Genomic DNA, 22,495 nt, shown 5'->3' on the forward strand with positions numbered 1-22,495 from the left:
TACTGGTGCTACTAGGACCCAGGCGCTGCTGAAATTTGTAGAATCCTCAACACACTCAGGATAGCAGAACAAATTTTGTGTGTGTGATGGTGTAGGAAAATACACTCCAGGCATGTTTCTGGGGGTACAGCTGTTCCCAGGTTTGGAGATGTCGCCTAATTACCTCCAATTCCAATGTGGAGGCACTCTATATTTCTTCGCTTTCCAGACCAACTCTCAGTTTTCCTTTGAAGCCCGGACTAAGAAAAAACCTACGGATGACAATATTAGTGATTCTATCATAACCCCCGCTCTGCTGCCTGTTGGAGGTACAGCACACACTCAAAATTCCGGAACATGGCTTTGCTTGGTGGAGGTTTTGAGACCAACATCACAAGATGCCTTGGGGCACAGTTTCTCTCTGTCTGGGAGAATTCCGCTAATTAGCTCTACAGTCAATCACTGGGCAATCCTGGCTAATTGGATTTCCAGCCGAACCCCCAGTTTCCCTCGCTGCCCGCCCTGGAAAACACTCAGAGGTTATAAGCTAGTGGCTCTATTGGAACCCAGGCACTGCAGACCGTTGTAGGAAGCTTCACACACGCAGGATAACAGAACACTAATTTGTGTCTGATTGAGATGGTAAAAACTCCACGCATGATTCAGATGGTACTGGATTTCCTAGGTTGGGGGAGTTCAGATTATTCCCATTAATGCCCATGGGGAGGTAATCGCTCCTGCTTGGATTCCCATTCCATCCCACAGTTTCCCTTGCCACCCAGTCAGAGAAAACTGTCAGGAAATTTAGCTAAAGTTTCTATTAAAACCCAGGCGCTGCTGACAGTTGTAGAAACCTCCCCATACACAGGGTAACAGAACACTTATTTGTTTGTGTGATGGACCAACAAAACATACTACATGCATGATACTGGGGTGCAGATTTAACCAGGATTGGAGACGTTGGCTAAGTATCTCCACAGCCCAAGGGGAGGCACTCTCTTTTCTTCATTTTCCAGCCCTACTCCCAGCTTTCCCTTGCAGCCCGGGTTAGGAAAACACCCAGGGATGGCAAACTAAGTGATTCTATCAGAACCCCGACGCTGCTGTCTGTTGGAGGAATCTCCACACACACAGGATTAACAAAAACGTCTTTGCTTGGGGGAATTGTGAAGCCCCACTCCACACACATCTCTGAGAGCACAAGTTTTCCCTGTTAGGTAGAATACACTAATTTCCTCTACAGAAAATCGTGGGGCACTCGCTGCGACTTGGATTACCATACCAACCCCCAGGTTTGCCTTGCAGCCCGGCCTGGAGAAACACACAGGGAAAGAATCTAATAGTGGTATTAGAACACATGCGCTGCTGACATTTGTGGAAAACTTCGAACACTCATGATAACAGAGCACATCTTTCTGTGTGTGAAGGAGTAGTAAAACACACTCCATGCATTTTTCTGGGGATCCAGTTTTTCCCAGGTTGGGAGATGTCGGCTAGATTCCTTCAATGCCCATGGGGATGCATTGACTTCTTCTTCGTTTTCAAGCCCAACTTCCAAATTTCCCTTGCAGCCCGGTCTTGGATTATAACCAGGGATGACAGTCTAAGTGATGTTATCAGAGCTACGATGTTGCTGTCTACTTTAGGAACTTCCAGAAACTTAGGATTCTGGATCAAGTCTATGCATGGGTGTAGCTTTGGAGACCCACACCCCAGAGATGGCTGGGGGCACAGGTTTTTCACTGTTAGGGTGATGTCCGCTAAATACCTCCACATTCCATCTCGGGTCACTCGCTGCTACATGGCTTTCCAGCGCAAACGCAGCATTCCCTCGCATGCTGGCCTGTGAAAACAATCAGGGATAATAAGCCAGTGGTTCTATTGGAACCCAGGAGCTGCAGAACAGTGTAGGATACGCCCCACACCCAGGAAAGAGAACACTTCTTTGTGTGTCTCATGCAGTTTGGTAAACAAAAACCAAGCGTGTTTCAGGGGGTTAAGGTGTTCCTAGTTATTGGGAGTTCGGGTAATAACCTCCAATGCCCATGGGGAGGCACTCGCTCCTGCTTGGTTTTCCAGCCAAACCCCCAGCTTTCCCTCTCAGCCCGGCCTGGGAAAACACTCAGGGATAATATGCTATTGGTTGTATTGGAACCCAGTCGCTACCTAACGTTGTAGAGTCCTTCCCACAACTGCGATAGCAGCAGAAATATTTGTGTGTCTGATGGAGATGGGTAAACAAACTCCACGCATGTTTCAGGGGGCACAGTTGTTCCAAGGTTGTGGGACGTCGGAAAATTACCTCAAAAACTCATGGGGCCTATCTCGCTGCTGCTACAAATTACAGCCAAACCCACAAGTTTACCTCGTAGCTAGGCGTGTAAAAACACTAACGGAAAAGAAAATAGTGGTGCTATTAGAACCCAGGCGCTGCTGATGTTTGTAGAATCCTCCCCATACTCAGAATAGCAGAACACATCTTTGTGTGTGTGATGGTGTAGAAAAATACACTCCAGGCATATTCCTGGGGGTTCAGCTGTTCCCAGGTTTGGCGATGTCGCCTAATTACCTCCACTGCCAATGGGGAGGCAATCTATACTTCTTCGCTTTTCAGACCATCTCCCAAATTTCCCTTAAATCCCGGCCTAAGAAAACACCTAGGGATGACAATATAAGTGATTCTATCAGAAACACGGCGCTGCTGTCTTTTGGAGGTACAACACAGACTCAAAATTCCGGAGCAAGAATTGGATTGGGGGAGGTGTGGACCCCACACCACACAGAGGACTGGGGTCACAGAATTTCCTTGTTTATGAGAAGTCTGCTAATTCCCTCTACTGTCAATCTGTGGGCACTCGTTGCTACTTGGCTTTCCAGCCGAACCCCCAGCTATCCCTCGCAGCCCGCCCTGGAAAACACTCAGAGATTATAAGTTAATCGTTCTATTGGAACACAATCACTTCAGACCGTTGAATGAACCTCCGCACACGCAGGATAAGAGAAAAATTTTTTGTGTCTCATTGAGATGGTAAAATCTCCATGCATGTTTCAGGGTGTACTGGTGTTCCTAGGTTGTGGGAGGTCAGATATATCCCACTACAGCCCATGGGGAAGTATTCGCTCCTGCTTGGATTTCCAGCCCATGCCCCAGTTTCCTTTGCAACCCAGCCTGAGAAAACAGTCAGGAAATGTAGCTAAAGGTTCTATCAGAAAATCGGTGCTGCAGTCTGTTGTAGGAACTTCCACACAAACAGGATTCCCAAACACGGCTTTGCTTGGAAGAGATTTGAAGCCCCAAATCCCACACATGTCTAGGGACACAAGTTTTTCCCTTTTAGGGCCAAGTCCGCTAATTACCTCCATAGTAAATCTCGGGGCACTCGCTGCTACTTGGAATTCCAGCCCAACCCCCATGATTTACTTGCAGCCCGGCCTGGGTTAACACAGAGAGAAAAGAAGCTACTGGTGCTATTTGAACCAATGCCCTGCTGACAATTGTGGAAACCTTCGAAAAATCAGGATAAAAGAACATATCTTTCTGTGTGTGATGGAGTAGGAAAACACACGCCAGGCATTTTTCTGGGGATCCAGGTTTTCCCAGGTTGGGAGATGTCGGCTAGATTCCTTCAGTGCCCATGTGGTGGCACTGTCTTCTTCTTCGTTTTCAAGCCCAACTCCCAGCTTTCCCTTGCAGCCCGGACAAGTGAAACACCCATGGATGACAAATAAGTGATTCTATCAGAACCCCGGCATTGCTGTCTGTTGGAGGAACCTCCAAATCTTCAGGATTGTGGAACACGTCTTTGAGTGTGGGGAGTTGTGGAACCCCAATCCATGCAGATGGATGGGGTCACAGATTTGTCCCTGTTAGGGAGTAGTCCGCTAATTACCTCCACATTGCATCTTGGGGCACTCGCTGCTTCTTAGATTTTCTGTCTCTCCCCCAGTTTTCACCCGCAGCCCGGCCTTGTAAAACACTCAGTGATAATAAGCTAGGTTTCTATTGGAACCCAGGTGCTGCAGACAATTGTAGGTAACTCCCCACTCTCAGAATAACAGAACAGTACTTTGAGTGTCTGATTTAGATGGGTAAACTAAATCCACGCATGTTTCAAGTTGTATAGGCGTTCCTAGGTTTTGGGAGTTCAGATATTTACATCCACTGTCCATGGGGACTCCCTTGCATTTGCTTGGATTCCAGCCAAAACCCCAGCGTACCCTCGCATCCTGGCCTGTGAAAACACTCAGAGAAATAAAGCTAAAGTCTCTATAAGAACTAAGGCGCTCCTGAGAGTTGTAGAAACCTCCCTAAACTAAGGAATACAGAACACATCTTTGTGTGTGGGATGGGGTAGAAAAACACAGTAAGGCATGTGACTGTGGTGCAGGTGTTCGCAGGATGTGAAATGTTGTCTAATTAACTCCACTGCCCATGGGGAAGCACTCTCTTCTTCTTCGATTTCCAGCCCTAATCCTAGCATTCCCTTGCAGCCCGACTGTGGAAAACACCCAGGGATGACAAACTATATTATTCTATCACAACCAGTTCGCTGCTGTATTTTGGAGGAACCTCCAAACACTCAGGATTCCGGAACACGGATTTGCTTGGTTCGAATTGTGAAGCCCCACAGCACACTCATTGCTGGGGCCCAAGATTTTCCCTTTTAGGGCCAAGTCCGCTAATTACCTCCATAGTCCATCTCGGGGCACTCACTGCTACTTGGATTTCCAGCCCAAATCCAAGGTTTCTCTCGCAGCCCGGCCGGGGAAAACACAAAGGGAAAATATGTTATTGGTTGTAATGGAACCCAGTCTCTACCTAGAGTTGTAGGAACCTTCCCACAACTAGGATAAAGAAGAAACATTGGTGTGTCTGACGGAGATGTGTAAACAAACTCCAGGCTTGTATCAAGGGGCTTAGGTGTTCCAATACTGTGGGACGTCGGAAAATTACCTCAAATTCTCATGGGGAGTAACTCGCTGCTGCTACGAATTACAGCCATGCCCACAGCTTTACCTCACAGCCAGGCCTGTGAAAACACTCACGGGAAACAATGTACTGGTGCTACTAAGACCCAGGGGCTGCTGAAACTTGTAGAATCCTCCCCACTCTCAGGATAGCAGAACAAAATTTTGTGTGTGTGATGGTATAGGAAAATACACTCCAGGAATGTTTCTGTGGGTACAGCTGTTGCCAGGTTTGGAGATGTCGCCTAATTACCTCCAGTTCCAATGGGGAGGCACTCTATACTTCTTCGCTTTCCAGACCAACTCTCAGTTTTCCTTTGAAGCCCGGCCTAAGAAAAAACCTACGGATGACATTATTAGTGATTCTAACAGAACCCCCGCTCTGCTGCCTGTTGGAGGTACAACACACACTCAAAATTCCGGAACATGGCTTTGCTTGGTGGAGGTTTTGGGACCGACACCAAAAGATGCCTGGGGGCACAGTTTCTCTCTGTCTGGGAGAAGTCCGATATTTATCTCTACAGTCAATATCTGGACAATACATGCTGCTTGGCTTTCCAGGAGATCCCCCAGTTTCCCTCGCAGCCCACCCTGGAAAACCCTCAGAGATTATAAGCTAGTGGTTCTATTGGAACCCAGGCACTGCAGACCATTATATTGAGCTCTGCACACGCAGTATAACAGAACACTTTTTTTGTGTCTGAATGATATGGTAAAAACTCCACGCATGTTTCAGAGTGTACAGGTTTTCCTAGGTTGGGGAAGATCAGATTATTCCCATTAATGCACATGGGGAGGTAATCGTTCCTGCTTGGATTTCCATTACATCCCCCAGTTTCCTTTGCAACCCAGTCAGAGAAAACACTCAGGAAATTTAGCTAAAGTTTCTATAAGAACCCAGGCGCTGCTGATATTTGTAGAAACTTCCACATACACATGGTAACAGAACACTTCTTTGTGTGTGTGATGGAGTAGGAAAACACAGTCCATGCATGTTTCTGGGGTGCAGGTTTAACCAGGTTTGGAGACGTTGGCTATGTATCTCCAAAGCCCATGGGGAGGCAGTCTGTTTTCTTGGGTTTCCAGTCTTACTCCCAGCTTTCACTTGCGGCCCGGGTTAGGAAAACACCCAGGGATGACAAACTAAGTGATTCTATCAGAACCCTGGCGCTGCTGTCTATTGGAGGAACCTCCACACCCACAGGATTAACTAGCACGTCTTTGCTTGGGGGTATTTTGAAGCCCCACTCCACACACATGGCTGAGGGGACAAGTTTTTCCCTGTTAGGTAGAAGTCCGCTAATTACCTCTACAGACCATCGTGGGGCACTCGCTGCTACTTGGATTACAATCCCAACCCACATTTTTCCCTTGTAGCCCGGCCTGGGTTAACACACAGATAAAAGAATGTAATAGTGCTGTTAGAACACATGCGCTGCTGACAATTGTGGAAAACTTCGAACACTCATGATAACAGAGCACATTTTTCTGTGTGTGATGGAGTAGTAAAACACACTCCAGGCATTTTTCTGGGGATCCAGATTTTCCCAGGTTGGAAGATGTCGGCTGGTTTACTTCAGAGGCCATGGGGGTGCATTGAATTCTTCTTCGTTTTCCAGTCCAACTCCCAACTTTCCCTTGCATCCCGTTCTTGGATTATACCCAGGGATGACAGTCAAAGTGATTTTATCAGAGCTACGATGCTGCTGTCTTTTTTAGGAAATTCCAGATCCTTATGATTCTGGATCACGCCTATATTTGGGGGTAGCTTTCGAGATCCACACCACAGAGATTGCTGGGGGCACAGGTTTTTCCCTGTTAGGGAGATGTCCACTAATTACCTCCAAAGTCAATCTCGGGTCACTCGCTGCTACATGGCTATCCAGCGCAAGCGTAGAATTGCCTTGCAGGCCGGCCTGGGAAAACAATGAGGGATAATAAGCCAGTGGTTCTATTGGAACCCAGGCGCTGCAGAATATTGTAGGATACTCCCCAAACCCAGGAAATATGAACACTTCTTTGTGTGTCTCATGCAGTTTTGTAAATAAAATCCACACGTGTTTCAGGGGGTTAAGTTTTATCTAGTTAGAGGGAGTTCGGGTAATTACCTCCAATGCCCATGGGGAGGCACTCGCTCCTGCTTGGCTTTCCAGCCCAACCCCCAGCTTTCCCTCTCAAACAGGCCTGGGAAAACACTCAGGGATAATATGCTATTGGTTGTATTGGAACCCAGTCGCTACCTAACTTTGTAGGCTATTTCCCACATCTGGGATTACAGAAGAAATCTTTGTGTGTCTGATGGAGATTTGTAAACAAACTCCACTCATGTATCAGGGGGCACATGTGTTCCAAGGCTATGGGACGTCAGAGAATTACCTCAAATTCTCATGGGGAGTATCTCAATGCTGCTACGAATAACAGCCAAACCCACAGCTTTACCTCAAAGCTAGGCATGTGAAAAACTCACGGAAAACAAAAGACAGTTGCTATTAGAACACAGGCGCTGCTGATATTTGTAAAATCTTCCCCACACTCAGGATAGCAGAACACATCTTTGTGGGTGTGATGGTGTAGAAAAATACACTCCAGGCATATTTCTGGGGTTACAGCGGTTCCCAGGTTTGGAGATGTCGCCTAATTACTTCCACTGCCAATGAGGAGGAAATCTATAATTCTTCGCATTGCAGACCATCTCCCAAATTTCCCTTACAGCCCGGCCTAAGAAAACACCTAGGGATGACAATATTAGTGATTCTATCAGAAACCCGTCGCTGCTGTCTGTTGGAGGTACAAAATAGACTCAAAATTCCGGAGCAAGGATTTGCTTGGTTTAGGTGTGGATCCCCACACCACACAGATGCCTGGAGCCAGAGATATTTCTTGTTTATGAGAAGTCTGCTAAATAACTCTACAGTCAATATCTGGGCACTCGTTGCTACTTGGCTTTCCAGGCGAACCCCAGCTTTCCCTCGCAGCCTGACGTTGCAATCACTCAGAGATAATAAGTTAATTATTCTATTGGAACACAAGTACTGCAGACCGTTGTAGGAACCTCAACACAAGCAGAATAACAGAAAAATTTTTCTGTGTCTCATTGAGATGGTAAAAGCTCCACGCATGTTTAAGTCTGTACTGCTGTTCCTAGGATGTGGGAGGTCAGATACATCCCACTACACCCCATGGGGATATACTCGCTCTTGCTTGGCTTTCCAGCAAATCAACCATTTTCCATTGCAACCCAGGCTGAGAAAACAATCAGGAAATGTAGCTAAAGTTTCTATCAGAACCCAGGTGCTGCAGTCTGTTGTAGGAACTTCCACACACACAGGATTCCCAAACACAGAATTGCTTGGAAGAATTTTTAAGCCCCAATCCACACACATGGCTGGGGGCACAAGTTTTTCCCTTTTAGGGCCAAGTCCTCTAATTACCTAGATAGTCCATCACGGGGCACTCACTGCTACTTGGATTTCCAGCCCAACCCACATGTTTCAATTGCAGCCCGGCATGGGGTAACACAGAGGGAAAAGAAGCAATTGGTGCTTTTCGAATCCATGCCCTGCTGACAATTGTGGAAACCTTCGAACACTGAGGATAACAGAACATATCTTTCTGTGTGTGATGGAGTAGGAAAACACAATCCAGTCATTTTTCTGAGAATCCAGATTTTCCCAGGTTGGGAGATGTCAGCTAGATTCCTTCAGTGCCCATGGGGTGGCACTGTCTTCTTCTTCGTTTTCAAGCCCTACTCCAAGCTTTCCCTTGCAGGCCAGACAAGTGAAACACCCATGGAAGAGAAATAAGTGATTCTGTCAGAAACCCGGCGTTGCTGTCTGTTGGAGGAACCTCCAAAACTTCAGGATTCTGGAATACGTCATTGAGTGTGGGGAGTTGTGGAACCCCAATCCACGCAGATGAATGGGGGCAAAAGATTTTCCCTTTTAGGGCCAAGTCCGCTAATTACCTCCATAGTCCATCTCGGGGCACTCGTAGCTACTTGGATTTCTAGCCCAAACCCCAGCTTTCCCTTACAGCCCGGCCTGGGAAAACACACAAAGAAAATATGTTATTGCTTGTAATGGAACCCAGTCTCAACCTAATGTTATAGGAACTTCCCACTGCTAGGATAAAAGAAGAAATATTTGTGTGTCTGATGGAAATGGGTAAACAAACTCCAAGCATTTATCAGGGGGCTTAGGTGTTCCAAGGCTGTGGGACGTCGGAAAATTTCCTCAAATTCTCATGGGCAGTAACTCGTGGCTGCTACGAATTACAGCCAAGCCCACAGCTTTACCTCATAGCCAGGCCAGTGAAAACACTCACGGAAAACAAAATATGGTGCTACTAGAACCCAGGCGCTGCTGAAAGTTGTAGAATCCTCCCCACACTCAGGATATCAGAACAAATTTTGTGTGTGTGATGGTATAGGAAAATAAACTCCAGGCATGTTTCTGGGGGTACAGCTCTTCCCAGGTTTGGAGATGTTGCCTAATTACCTCCAATTCCAATGAGGAGGCACTCTATACTTCTTCGCTTTCCAGACTAACTACCAGCTTTCGTTTGAATCCAGGCCTAAGAAAACACCTAGGGATGACAATATTAGTGATTCTATCAGAACCCGCGCTCTGCTGCCTTTTGGAGGTACAACACACACTCAAAATTCCGGAAGATTACTTTGCTTGGTGGAGGTGTGGAAACCAACACCACAAGATGCCTGGGGGCACAGTTCTCTCAGTCTGGGAGAAGTCCACTAATTAACACTACAGTCAATATCTGGGCAACCCTGTCTACTTGGCTTTCCAGCCCAACCCCTAGTTACCCTCGCATCCCGCCCAGGAAAACACTGAGAGATTATAAGCTAGTGGTTCTATTGGAACCCAGGAACTGCAGACCTTTGTAGGAAGCTCCGCACATGCAGTATAACAGAACATTTATTTTGTGTCTGAATGAGATGGTAAAAACTCCACGCATGTTTCAGGGGGTACAGGTATTCCTAGGTTTGGGGAGGTCAGATTATTCCCATTAATGCCCATGGGGCGTTAATCGCTCCTGATTGGATTTCCATCCCATTCCCCAGGCCCCCCTGAAACCCAGTCAGAGAAAACAGTCAAGAAATTTAGCTAAAGTTTCTATTAGAACCCAGGCGCTGCTGACAGTTGTAGAAACCTCCCCATACACAGGGTAACAGAACACTTCTTTGTGTGTGTGATGGAGTAGGAATACACAATCCATGCATGAATCTGGGGTGCAGGTGTAACCAGGTTGGGAGGCTTTGGCTAAGTATCTCCACAGCCCATGGGGATGCACTCTGTTTTATTCGTTTTCCAGCCCTACTCCCAGCTTTCCCTTGCAACCCGGGTTATGAAAACACCCAGGGATGACTAACTAAATCATTCTATCAGAACAAGTGTGCTGCTATATGTTGGAAGAACCTCCAAACATTCAGGATTCCGGAACACGGATTTGCTTGGTGCGAATTTTGGAGCCCCTCAGCACACTCATTCCTGGGGCCCAAGATTTTCCCTTTTGGGGCCAAGTCCGCTAATTACCTCCATAGTCCATCTAGGGGCACTCGCTGCTACTTGGATTTCCAGCCCAAACCCCATGTTTCCCTTGTAGCCCGGCCTGGGTTAACACAGTGGGAAAAGAAGCTATTGGTGATATATGAACCCATGCCCTGCTGAAAATTGTGGAAACCTTCGAACACTCAGAATAACAGAACATAGCTTTCTGTGTGTGATGGAGTAGGAAAACACACTCCAGGCATTTTTCTGGGGATCCAGGTTTTCCCAGGTTGGGAGATGTCGGCTAGTTTCCTTCAGTGCCCATGGGGTGGCACTGTCTTCTTCTTCGTTTTCAAGCCCAACTCCCAGCTTTCCCTTGCAGCCTGGAGAAGTGAAAAACCCATGGATGACAAATAAGTGATTCTATAAAAACCCCGGAGTTGCTGTCTTTTGGAGGAACCTCCAAACCTTCAGGATTCTCTAACACGTCTTTGAGTTTGGGGAGTTGTGGAACCCCAATCCACGCAGATGGATGGGGTCACAGATTTGTCCCTGTTAGTGAGAAGTCCGCTAATGAACTCCACAGTGCATCTTGGGGCACTCGCTGCTTCTGAGATTTTCAGTCTATCCCCCAGTTTGTACTCGCAGCCCGGCCTTGTAAAACACTCAGTGATAATAAGCTAGGTTTCTATTGGAACCCTGGTGCTGGAGACAATTGTAGGAAACTCCCCAAACTCAGAATAACAGAACAATAATTTGAGTGTCTGATTTAGATGGGTAAATTAATTCCACGCATGTTTAAGGTTGTATAGGGGTTCCTAGGTTGTGGGAGATCGGATATTTACATCCACTGTCCATGGGGAGTCCCTTGCAGTTGCTTGGATTTCAGCCCAACCCCCAGCGTTCCCTCGCATCCCAGCCTGTGGAAACACTCAGGGAAAATAAGCTACAGTTTCTATAAGAACTAAGGCGCTCCTGACAGTTGTAGAAACATCCCTACAGTAAGGAAAACAGAACACAGCTTTGTGTGTGTGGTGGCATAGGAAAACACAGTAAGGCATGTCACTGGGGTGCAGGTTTTCGCAGGATGAGAAATTTTGGCTAAATAACTCAACTGCCCATGGGGAAGCACTCTCTTCTTCTTCGATATCCAGCCCTAATCCTAGCATTCCCTTGCAGCCCGACCGTGGAAAACACCCAGGGATGAAAATCTAAATCATTCTATGAGAACCAGGGTGCTGCTGTATGTTGGAGGAACCTCCAAACACTCAGGTTTCTGGAACACGGAATTGCTTGTTGGGAATTGTGGAGCCCCAGAGCACACTCATTGCTGGCGCCCAAGATTTTCCCTTTTAGGGCCAAGTCCGCTAATTACCTCAATAGTCCATTTTGCGGCACTTGCTTGTACTTGGATTTCCAGCCCAAACCCAAGCTTTCCCTCTGAGCACGGCCTGGGAAAACTCACAGGGAATATATGTTATTGGTTGTAATGGAACCCAGTCTCTACCTAAATTTGTAGGAAGCTTCCCACAACTAGGATAAAAGTAGAAAAATTTGTGTGTCTGATGGAGATGGGTAAACAAACTCCAAGCATGTTTTAGGGGGCTTAGGTGTTCCAAGGTGTGGGACGTTGGAAAATTACCTCAAATTCTCATGGGCAGTAACTCGCTGCTGCTACGAATTACAGCCAATCCCACAGTTTACCTCGCAGCCAGGCCTGTGAAAACACTCAAGGAAAACTAAATACTGGTGCTACTAAAACCCAGGTGCTGCTAAAATTTGTTGAATACTCCCCACACACAGGAAATCAGAACAAATTTTGTGTGTGTGATGGTGGAGGAAAATACACTCCAGGCATGTTTCTGATGATACAGCTCTTCCCAAGTTTGGAGATGTCGCCTAATTACCTCCACTTCCAATGGGGAAGCACTCTATAATTCTGGGCTTTCCAGACCAACTCCCAGCTTTCGTTTGAAGCCCGGCCTAAGAAAACACCTAGGGATGACAATATTAGTGATTCTATCAGAACCCCCGCTCTGCTGCCTGTTGGAGGTACAACACACACTCAAAATTCCGGAACATGTCTTTGCTTGGTGAGGGTGTGGGGACCAACACCACAAGATCCCTGGGGGCACAGTTTCTCTCTATCTGGGAGAAGTCCGCTAAATACCTCTATAGTCAATCACTGGGCAATACTGGCTACTTGGCTTTCCAGCCGAACCACCAGTCTCCATCGCAGCCTGCCCTGGGAAACACTCAGAGATTATAAGCTAGTGGTTCTATTGGAACCAAGGCACTGCAGACCGTTGTAGGAAGCTCCGCACACGCAGGATAACAGAACACTTTTTTCTGTCTGATTGAGATGTTAAAAAGTCCAAGCATGTCTCAATGTGTACAGGTTTTCCTAGGTTGGGGGAGGTCAGATTATTCCCATTAATGCCCATGGGGAAGTAATCGCTCCTGCTTGGTTTTCCATTCCATCCCGCACTTTCCTTTGCAACCCAGTCAGAGAAAACAGTCAGGAAATTTAGCTAAAATTTCTATTAGTACCCAGGCGCTGCTGACAGTTATAGAAACCTCCCCATACACAGGGTAACAGAGCACTCCTTTGTGTGTGTGATGGACCAAGAAAACACACTTCATGCATGTATCAGGCTTGCAGATGTAACCAGGTTTGGAGACGTTGGGTAAGTATCTCCACAGCCCAAAATGAGGCACTCTGTTTTCTTCGTTTTCCAGCCCTACTCCCAGCTTTCCCTTGCAACCCGGATTAGGAAAACACCCAGGGATGACAAACTAAGTGATTCTATCAGAACCCTGGCGCTGCTGTCTGTTGGAGGAACCTCCACACACACAGGATTAACAAACACGTCTTTGCTTGGGGGAATTTTGAAGCCCCAATCCACACACATGGCTGAGGGCACAAGTTTTTCCCTGTTAGGTTGACGTCCGCTAATTACCTCTATAGACCATCGTGGGGCACTCGCTGCTTCTTGGATTTCCATCCCAACCCCCAGGATCCCCTTGCAGCCCGGCCTGGGGAAACACACAGGGAAAAGAATCTACTGGTGCCATTAGAACACATGCGCTGCTTACAATTGTGGAAAACTTCGAACACTCATGATAACAGAGCACATCTTTCTGTGTGTGATGGAGTAGTAAAACACACTCCAGGCATTTTCCTGGGTATCCAGATTTTCCCAGGTTGGGAGATGTCGGCTAGATTCCTTCACTGCCCATGGGGATGCATTGACTTCTTCTTCGTTTTCAAGCCCAACTTCCAAATTTCCCTTGCATTCCGGTCTTGGATTATACCCAGGGATGACAGTCTAAGTGATTTTATCAGAGCTACGATGCTGCTGTCTATTTTAGGAACTTCCAGAACCTTAGGATTCTGGATCACGGCTATGCTTCGGGGTAGATTTGGAGACCCACACCACAGAGATGGCTGGGGGCACAGATTTTTCCCTGTTAGGGAGATGTCCGCTAATTACCTCCACAGTCCATCTCGGGTCACTCGCTGCTACATTGCTTTCCAGTGCAAGCGAAGCATTTCCTCGCAGGCCGGCCTGGGAAAACAAACAGGGATAATAAGCCAGTGGTTCTATTGGAACCCATGTGATGCAGAACATTGTAGGATACTCCCCACACACAGGAAAAGAGAACACCTCTTTGTGTGTCTCATGCAGTGTGGTAAACAAACTCCACGCGTGTTTCAAGGGTTAAGGTGTTCCTAGTTAGTGGGAGTACGGGTAATTTCCTAAAATGCCCATGGGGAGGAACTCGCTCCTGCTTGGCTTTCCAGCCCAACCCCCAGCTTTCCCTCTCAAACAGGCCTGGGAAAACACTCAGGGATATTATGCTATTGGTTGTTTTGGAACCCAGTCGCTACCTACAGTTGTAGGCTCCTTCCCACATCTGGGATAACAGAAGAAATTTTTGTTTGTCTAATGGAGATGTGTAAACAAACTCCACGCATATTTCAGGTGGAACAGTTGTTCCAAGGCTGTTGGACGTCCGGAAATTACCTCAAATTCTCATTGGGAATAACTCGCTTCTGCTACGAATTACAGCCAAGCCCACAGATTTTCCCCGCAGGTAGGTGTGTGAAAAAACTCACGGAAAAGAAAAGACTGGTGCTATTAGAACCCAGGCGCTGCTAATATTTGTAGAATCCTCCCCACACTCAGTATAGCAGAACACATCTTTGTGTGTGTCTTATTGTAGATAAATACACTCCAGGCATATTTCTGGGGTTACAGCTGTTCCCAGGTTTGGAGATGTCGCCTAATTACCTCCACTGCCAATGAGGAGGCAATCTATACTTCTTCGCTTTGCAGACCATCTCCCAAATTTCCCATAGAGCCCGGCCTAAGAAAACATCTAGTGAATACAATATTAATGATTCTATGAGAAACCCGGCGCTGCTGTCTATTGGAGGCACAACACAGACTCAAAATTCCGGAGCAAGTATTTGCTTCGGGGAGTTGTGGAGCCCCACACCACACAGATGAATCGGATCACAGATTTTCCTTGTTTATGAGAAGTCTGGTAATTACCTCTACAGTCAATCTCTGGGCACTCGTTGCTACTTGGATTTCCAGCCGAACCCACTGCTTTCCCTTGCAACCCGCCCTGAAAAACACTCAGAGATAATAAGTTAATGGTTCTATTGGAACACAAGCACTGCAGACCGTTGTAGGAACCTCCGCACACGCAGGATAACAGAAAAACTTTTTTGTGTCTCATTGAGATGGTAAAAGCTCCACGCATGTTTCAGTGTGTACTGGTGTTCCTAGGTTGTGGGAGGTCAGATTCATCCCACTACAGCCCATGGGGAAGTACTCACTCCTGCTTGGCTTTCCAGACCATGCCCCAGTTTCCTTTGCAAACCAGCCTGAGAAAACAATCAGGAAATGTAGCTAAAGTTTCTATCAGAACCCCGGTGCTGCAGTCTGCTGTAAGAAATTCCACAAACACAGGATTCCCAAACACGGCAATGCTTGGAATAATTTTGAAGCCAAAAAAACCACACATGGCTGGGGGCACAAGTTTTTCCCTTTTAGGGCCAAGTCCGCTAATTTCCTCAATAGTCCATCTCGGGGCACTCCTAGCTACTTGGATTTCCAGCCCAAACCCAAGCTTTCCCTCGCAGCCCGGCCTGGGGAAACACACAAGGAAAATATGTTATTGGTTGTAATGGAACCCAGTCTCTACCTATCGTTATAGAAAACTTCCCACAGATAGGATAATAGAAGAAATATTTGTGTGTCTGATGGAGTTGATTAAACAAACTCCAAGCATGTATCAGTGGGCTTAGGTGTTCCAAGGCTGTGGGACGTCGGAAAATTACCTCAAATTCTCATGTGCAGTAACTCGTTGCTGCTAAGAATTACAGCCAATCCCACAGTTTACCTCGCAGCCAGGCCTGTGAAAACACTCACGGAAAACAAAATACTGGTGCTACTAGAACCCAGGCGCTGCTGAAAGTTGTAGAATCCTCCCCACACTCAGGATAGCAGAACAAATTTTTGTGTGTATGATGATGTAGGAAAATACACTCCAGGCATGTTTCTGGGGGTACAGCTGTTCCCAGGTTTGGAGATGTCGCCTAATTACCTCCACTTCCAATGGGTAGGCACTCTATACTTCTTCGCTTCCCAGATTAACTACCAGCTTTCTTTTGAAGCACGGCCTTCGAAAACACCTAAGGATGACAATATTAGTGATTCTATCAGAAGACCCGCTCTGCTGCCTGTTGGAGGTACAGCACACACTCAAAATTCTGGAACATATCTTTGCTTGGTGGAGGTGTGGAGACCAACACCACAGGATCCCGGGGGCACAGTTTCTCTCTGTCTCGGAGAAGCCCGCTAAATAACCCTACAGTCAATATCTGGGCAATCCTGTCTACTTGGCTTTCCAGCCGAACCCCTAGTTTCCCTCGCATCCCGCCCAGGAAAACACTGAGAGATTATAAGCTAGTGGTTCTATTGGAACCCAGACACTGCAGACCTTTGTTGGAAGCTCCGCACATGCAGGATAACAGAACACTTATTTTGTGTCTGATTGAGATGGTAAAAACTCCACGCATGTTTCAAGGGGTACAGGTATTCATAGTTTTGGGGAGGTCAGATTATTCCCATTAATGCCCAAGGGGAGTTAATCGCTCCTGATTGGATTTTGATCCCATCCCCCTGTCTCCCCTACAACCCAGTCAGAGAAAACAGTCAAGAAATTTAGCTAAAGTTTCTATTAGAACCCAGGCGCTGCTGACAGTTGTAGAAACCTCCCCATACACAGGGTAACAGAACACTTCTTTGTGTGTGTGATGGAGTAGGAATACACAATCCATGCATGAATCTGGGGTGCAGGTGTAACCAGGTTGGGAGGCTTTGGCTAAGTATCTCCACAGCCCATGGGGAGGCACTCTGTTTTATTCGTTTTCCAGCCCTACTCCCAGCTTTCCCTTGCAACCCGGGTTATGAAAACACCCAGGGATGACTAACTAAGTCATTCTGTCAGAACAAGTGTGCTGCTATATATTGGAGGAACCTCCAAACTTTCAGGATTCTGGAACACGGATTTCCTTGTTGCGAATTTTGGAGCCCCTAAGCACACTCATTCCTGGGGCCCAAGATTTTCCCTTTTAGGGCCAAGTCCGCTAATTATCTCCATAGTCCATCTAGGGGCACTCGCTGCTACTTGGATTTCCAGCCCAAACACCATGTTTCCCTTGTAGCCCGGCCTGGGTTAACACAGTGGGAAAAGAAGCTATTGGTGATATATGAACCCATGTCCTGCTGAAAATTGTGGAAACCTTCGAACACTCAGAATAACAGAACATAGCTTTCTGTGTGTGATGGAGTAGGAAAACACAATCCAGTCATTTTTCTGGGGATCCAGGTTTTCCCAGGTTGGGAGATGTCGGCTAGTTTCCTTCAGTGCCCAAGGGGAGGCACTGTCTTCTTCTTCGTTTTCAAGCCCAACTCCCAGCTTTCCCTTGCAGCCCGGACAAGTGAAAATCCCATGGATGACAAATAAGTGATTCTATAAAAACCCCGGAGTTGCTGTCTTTTGGAGGAACCTCCAAACCTTTAGGATTCTCTAACACGTCTTTGAGTTTGGGGAGTTGTGGAACCCAATCCACGCAGATGGATGGGGTCACAGATTTGTCCCTGTTAGTGAGAAGTCCGCTAATTAACCCCACAGTGCATCTTGGGGCACTCGCTGCTTCTTAGATTTTCAGTCTATCCCCAAGTTTGTACTCGCAGCCCGGACTTGTAAAACACTCAGTGATAATAAGCTAGGTTTCTATTGGAACACTGGTGCTGGAGACAATTGTAGGAAACTCCCCAAACTCAGAATAACAGAACAATACTTTTAGTGTCTTATTTAGATGGATAAACTAATTCCACGCATATTTCAGGTTGTATAGGCGTTCCTAGGTTGTGGGAGATCGGATATTTACATCCACTGTCCATGGGGAGTCCCTTGACTATGCTTGGATTCCAGCCCAACCCCCAGCGGTCCCTCGCATCCCAGCCTGTGGAAACACTCAGGGAAAATAAGCTACAGTTTCTATAAGAACTAAGGCGCTCCTGACAGTTGTAGAAACATCCCTACAGTAAGGAAAACAGAACACAGCTTTGTGTGTGTGGTGGCATAGGAAAACACAGTAAGGCATGTCACTGGGGTGCAGGTGTTCGCTGGATGAGAAATTTTGTCTAAATAACTCAACTGCCTATGGTGAAGCACTCTCTACTTCTTCGATATTCAGCCCTAATCCTAGCATTCCCTTGCAGCCCGACCGTGGAAAACACCCAGGGATGACAATCTAAATCATTCTATCAGAACTAGGGTGCTGCTGTATGTTGGAGGAACCTCCAAACACTCAGGATTCCGGAACACGGAATTGCTTGTTGCGAATTGTGAAGCCCCAGAGCACACTAATTGCTGGTGCCCAAGATTTTCCCTTTTAGGGCCAAGTCCGCTAATTACCTCCATAGTCCATTTTGGGGCACTTGCTGCTACTTGGATTTCCAGCCCAAAGCCAAGATTTCACACGCAGCCCGGCATGGGAATACACACAGTAAAATATGTTATTGGTTGTAACGGAACCCAGTCTCTACCTACAGTTGTAGGAACCTTCCCACAACTAGGATAAAAGAAGAAACATTTGTGTGTCTGATGGAGATGGGTAAAAAACTCCAAGCATGTATCATAGGGCTTAGGTGTTCCAAGGCTGTGTGACGTCGGAAATTTTCCTCAAATTCTCAAGGGGAATAACTCACTGCTGCTACGAATTACAGCCAAGCCCAGAGCTTTACCTCGCAGCCAGGCCTGTGAAAATAATCATGGAAAACAAAATACTGGTGCTACTAGATCCCAGGCGCTGCTGAAAGTTGTAGAATACTCCGCACAGTCAGGATAGCAGAACAAATTTTTGTGTGTGTGATGGTGTAGAAAAATACACTCCAGGCATGTTTCTGGTGTTACAGCTGTTCCCAGGTTTGGAGATGTCGCCTAATTAACTCCACTTCCAATGGGGAGGCACTCTATACTTCCTCGCATTCCGGACCAACTTCCAGCTTTCCTTTGAAGCCCGGCCTAAGGAAACACCTAGGGATGACAATATTAGCGATTCTATCAGAAACCCCGCTCTGCTGCCTGTTGGAGGTACAACACACATTCAAAATTCCGGAACATTGCTTTGTTTGGTGGAGGTATGGAGACCAACACCACAAGATGCCTGGGGGCACAGTTACTCTCTGTTTGGGTGAATTCCGCTCATTACCTCTACAGTCAATTTCTGGGCAATCCTGGCTACTTGGCTTTCCAGACAAACCACCAGTTTCCCTCGCATCCCGCCCTGTATAACACTCAGAGATTATAAGCTAGTGGTTCTATTGGAAACCAGGACTGCAGACCATTGTAGGAAGCTCCGCACACGCAGGATAACAGAACACATTTTTTGTGTATGATTGAGATGGTAAAAACTACACGCATGTTTCAGGGGTTAGAGGATTTCCTAGGTTAGGGAGGTCAGATAATTCCCATTAATGCCCATGGGAGATAATCGCTCCTGCTTGGATTTAGCTCCCACCCCCCAGTTTCCCTTGCAACACAGTCAGAGAAAACAGTCAGGAAATTTTGCTAAATTTTCTATTAGAACCCAGGCGCTGCTGAGAGTTGTAGAAACTTCTCCATACCCAGTTTAACAGAACACTTTTTTGTTTGTGTGATTCAGTAGGAAACATAGTCCATGCATGTTTCTGGGGTGCAGGTGTAACCAGGCTGTGAGACGTTGGCTATGTATCTCCACAGCCCGTGGGAAGTCACTCTGTTTTTCTTCGTTTTCCAGCCCTACTCACAGCTTTCCCTTGCAGCCCGGGTTAGGAAAACACCCAGGGATTACAAACTAAGTGATTCTATCAGAACCTCGGTGCTGCTGTCTGTTGGAGGAACCTACACACACACAGGATTAACAAACACGTCTTTGCTTGTGGGAATTGTGAAGCCCCACTCCACACACATTACTGAGGGCACAAATTTTTCCCTGTTAGATAGAAGTCCGCTAATTACCTCTACAGACCATCGTGGTGCACGCGATGCTACTTAGATTTCCATCCCAAACCCCATGATTCCCTTGCAGCCAGGCTTGGGGAAACACACAGGGAAAAGTATCTCATGGTGCTTTTAGAACACATGCGATGCTGATATTTGTCGAAAACTTTGAATACTCATGATAACAGAGCACATCTTTCAGTGTGCGATGGAGTAGTAAAACACACTCCAGGCATTTTTCTCGGGATCCAGGTTTTCCCATGTTGGGAGATGTCGGCTAGATTCCTTCACTGCCCATGTTGATGCATTGATTGTTCTTCGTTTTCAAGCCCAACTCCAAACTTTCCCTTGCATCCTGGTCTTGGATTATACCCAGGGATGACAGTCTACATGATTTTATCAGAGCTACGTTGCTGCTGTCTTTTTTAGGAACTTCCAGAAGCTTAGGATTCAGGATCACGGCTATGTTTGGGGGTAGCTTTGGAGACCCACAACACAGACATGGCTGGGGGCACAGGTTGTTCCCTGTTATGGAGATGTCCGCTAATTACCTCCACAGTCAATTACGGGTCACTCGATGCTACATGGCTTTCCAACGCAAGCGCAGCATTCCCTCGTTGGCCGGCCTGGGAAAATAATCAGGGATAAAAAGCCAGTGGTTCTATTGGAACCCAGGTACTGCAGAACATTATAGGATACTCCCCACACCCAGGAAAAGAGAACACTACTTTGTGTGTCTCATGAAGTTTCGTAAATACTCCACGTGTTTTTCAGGGGTTAAGGTGTTGCTATTTATTGGGATTTCGGGTAATTCCCTCCAATGCCCATGGGGAGGCACTCGCTCCTGCTTGGCTTTCCAGCCCAACCCCCATCTTTCCCTCTCAGCCTGGCCTCGGAAAACACTCAGGGATAATATGCTATTGGTTGTATTGGAACTCAGTTGCTACCTACCGTTTTAGGCTCCTTCCCACATCTGGGATAACAGAAGAAATCTTTGTGTGTCTGATGGAGATGGGTAAACAATCTCCACGCATGTTTCAGGGGGCACAGTTGTTCCAATGCTGTGGGACGTGGGAAAAATACCTCAAATTCTCATGGGGAGTATCTCACTGCTGCTACGAAATTCATCCAAACCCACAGCTTTACCTCGCAGCTAGGTGTGTGAAAACACTCACGGAAAAGAAAATACTGGTACTATTAGAACCCAGAAGCTGCTGATATTTGTAGAATTTTCCCCACACTTAGGATAGCAGAACACATCTTTGCGTTGTGATGGTTTAAAAAAATACACTCCAGGCATATTTCTGGTGGTACAGCTGTTCCCAGGTTTGCAGATGTCGCCTAATAACCTCCACTGCCAATGGGGAGGCAATCTATACTTCTTCGCTTTGCAGACCATCTCCCAAATTTCCCTTACAGCCCGGCCTAAGAAAACACCAAGTGATGACAATATTTGTGATTCTATGAGAAACCCATCGCTGCTGCCTGTTGGAGGTACAACACAAACTCAATATTCTGGAACATAGCTTTGCTTGGTGGAGGTGTGGAGACAAACACCACAAGATTCCTGGGGGCACATTTCTCTCTGTGAGAAGTCCGCTAATTACCTCTACAGTCAATCTCTGGGCACTCGTTGCTACTTGGCTTTCAAGCCGAACCCCCAGCTTTCCCTCGCAGCCCACCCAGGAAAACACACAGAGATAATAATTTAATGGTTCTATTGGAACTCAAGCACTGCAGACAGTTGTAGGAACCTCCAAACACGAAGGATAACAGAAAAATTTTTTGTGTCTCATTGAGATGGTAAAAGCTTCATGCATGTTTCAGGGTGTACTGGTGTTCCTAGGTTTTGGGAGGTCAGATACATCCCACTACAACCCATGGGGACATACTTGCACCTGCTTTGCTTTCCAGCCCATCCCCCAGTTTCCTTTTAACCCAGCCTGAGAAAACAATCAGGAAATGTAGCTAAAATTTCTATCAGAACCCCGGTGCTGCAGTCTGTTGTAGGAACTTCCACACACACAGGATTACCAAACACGGCTTTGCTTGGAAGAGTTTTGAAGCCCCAATCAACAAACATGGCTGGGGGCTCAATTTTTTCCCTGTTAGGTATAAGTCCGCTAATTAGCTCTACAGTCTTTCTCAGGCACACGCTGCGACTTGGAATTCCAGCCCAAACCCCATATTTCCCTTGCAGCCCGGCCTGGGTAAACACAGAGGGAAAAGAAGCTATAGGTGCTATTCGAACCCATGACCTGCGGACAATTTTGGAAAACTTCGAACACTCAGGATAACAGAACATATATTTCTGTGTGTGATGGAGTTGGAAAACACACTCCAGGCATGTTTCTGGGGGTACAGCTTTTACCAGGATGGGAGATGTCGCCTAATTACCCCCGATTCCAATGGGGAGGCACTCTATACTTCTTCGCTTTCCAGACCAACTCCCAGCTTTCCTTTGAAGCCCGACCTAA

The sequence above is a fragment of the Camelus bactrianus genome, chromosome 1 (assembly GCF_048773025.1).
Source record: "Camelus bactrianus isolate YW-2024 breed Bactrian camel chromosome 1, ASM4877302v1, whole genome shotgun sequence".
NCBI classification, from domain to species: Eukaryota; Metazoa; Chordata; class Mammalia; order Artiodactyla; family Camelidae; genus Camelus; species Camelus bactrianus.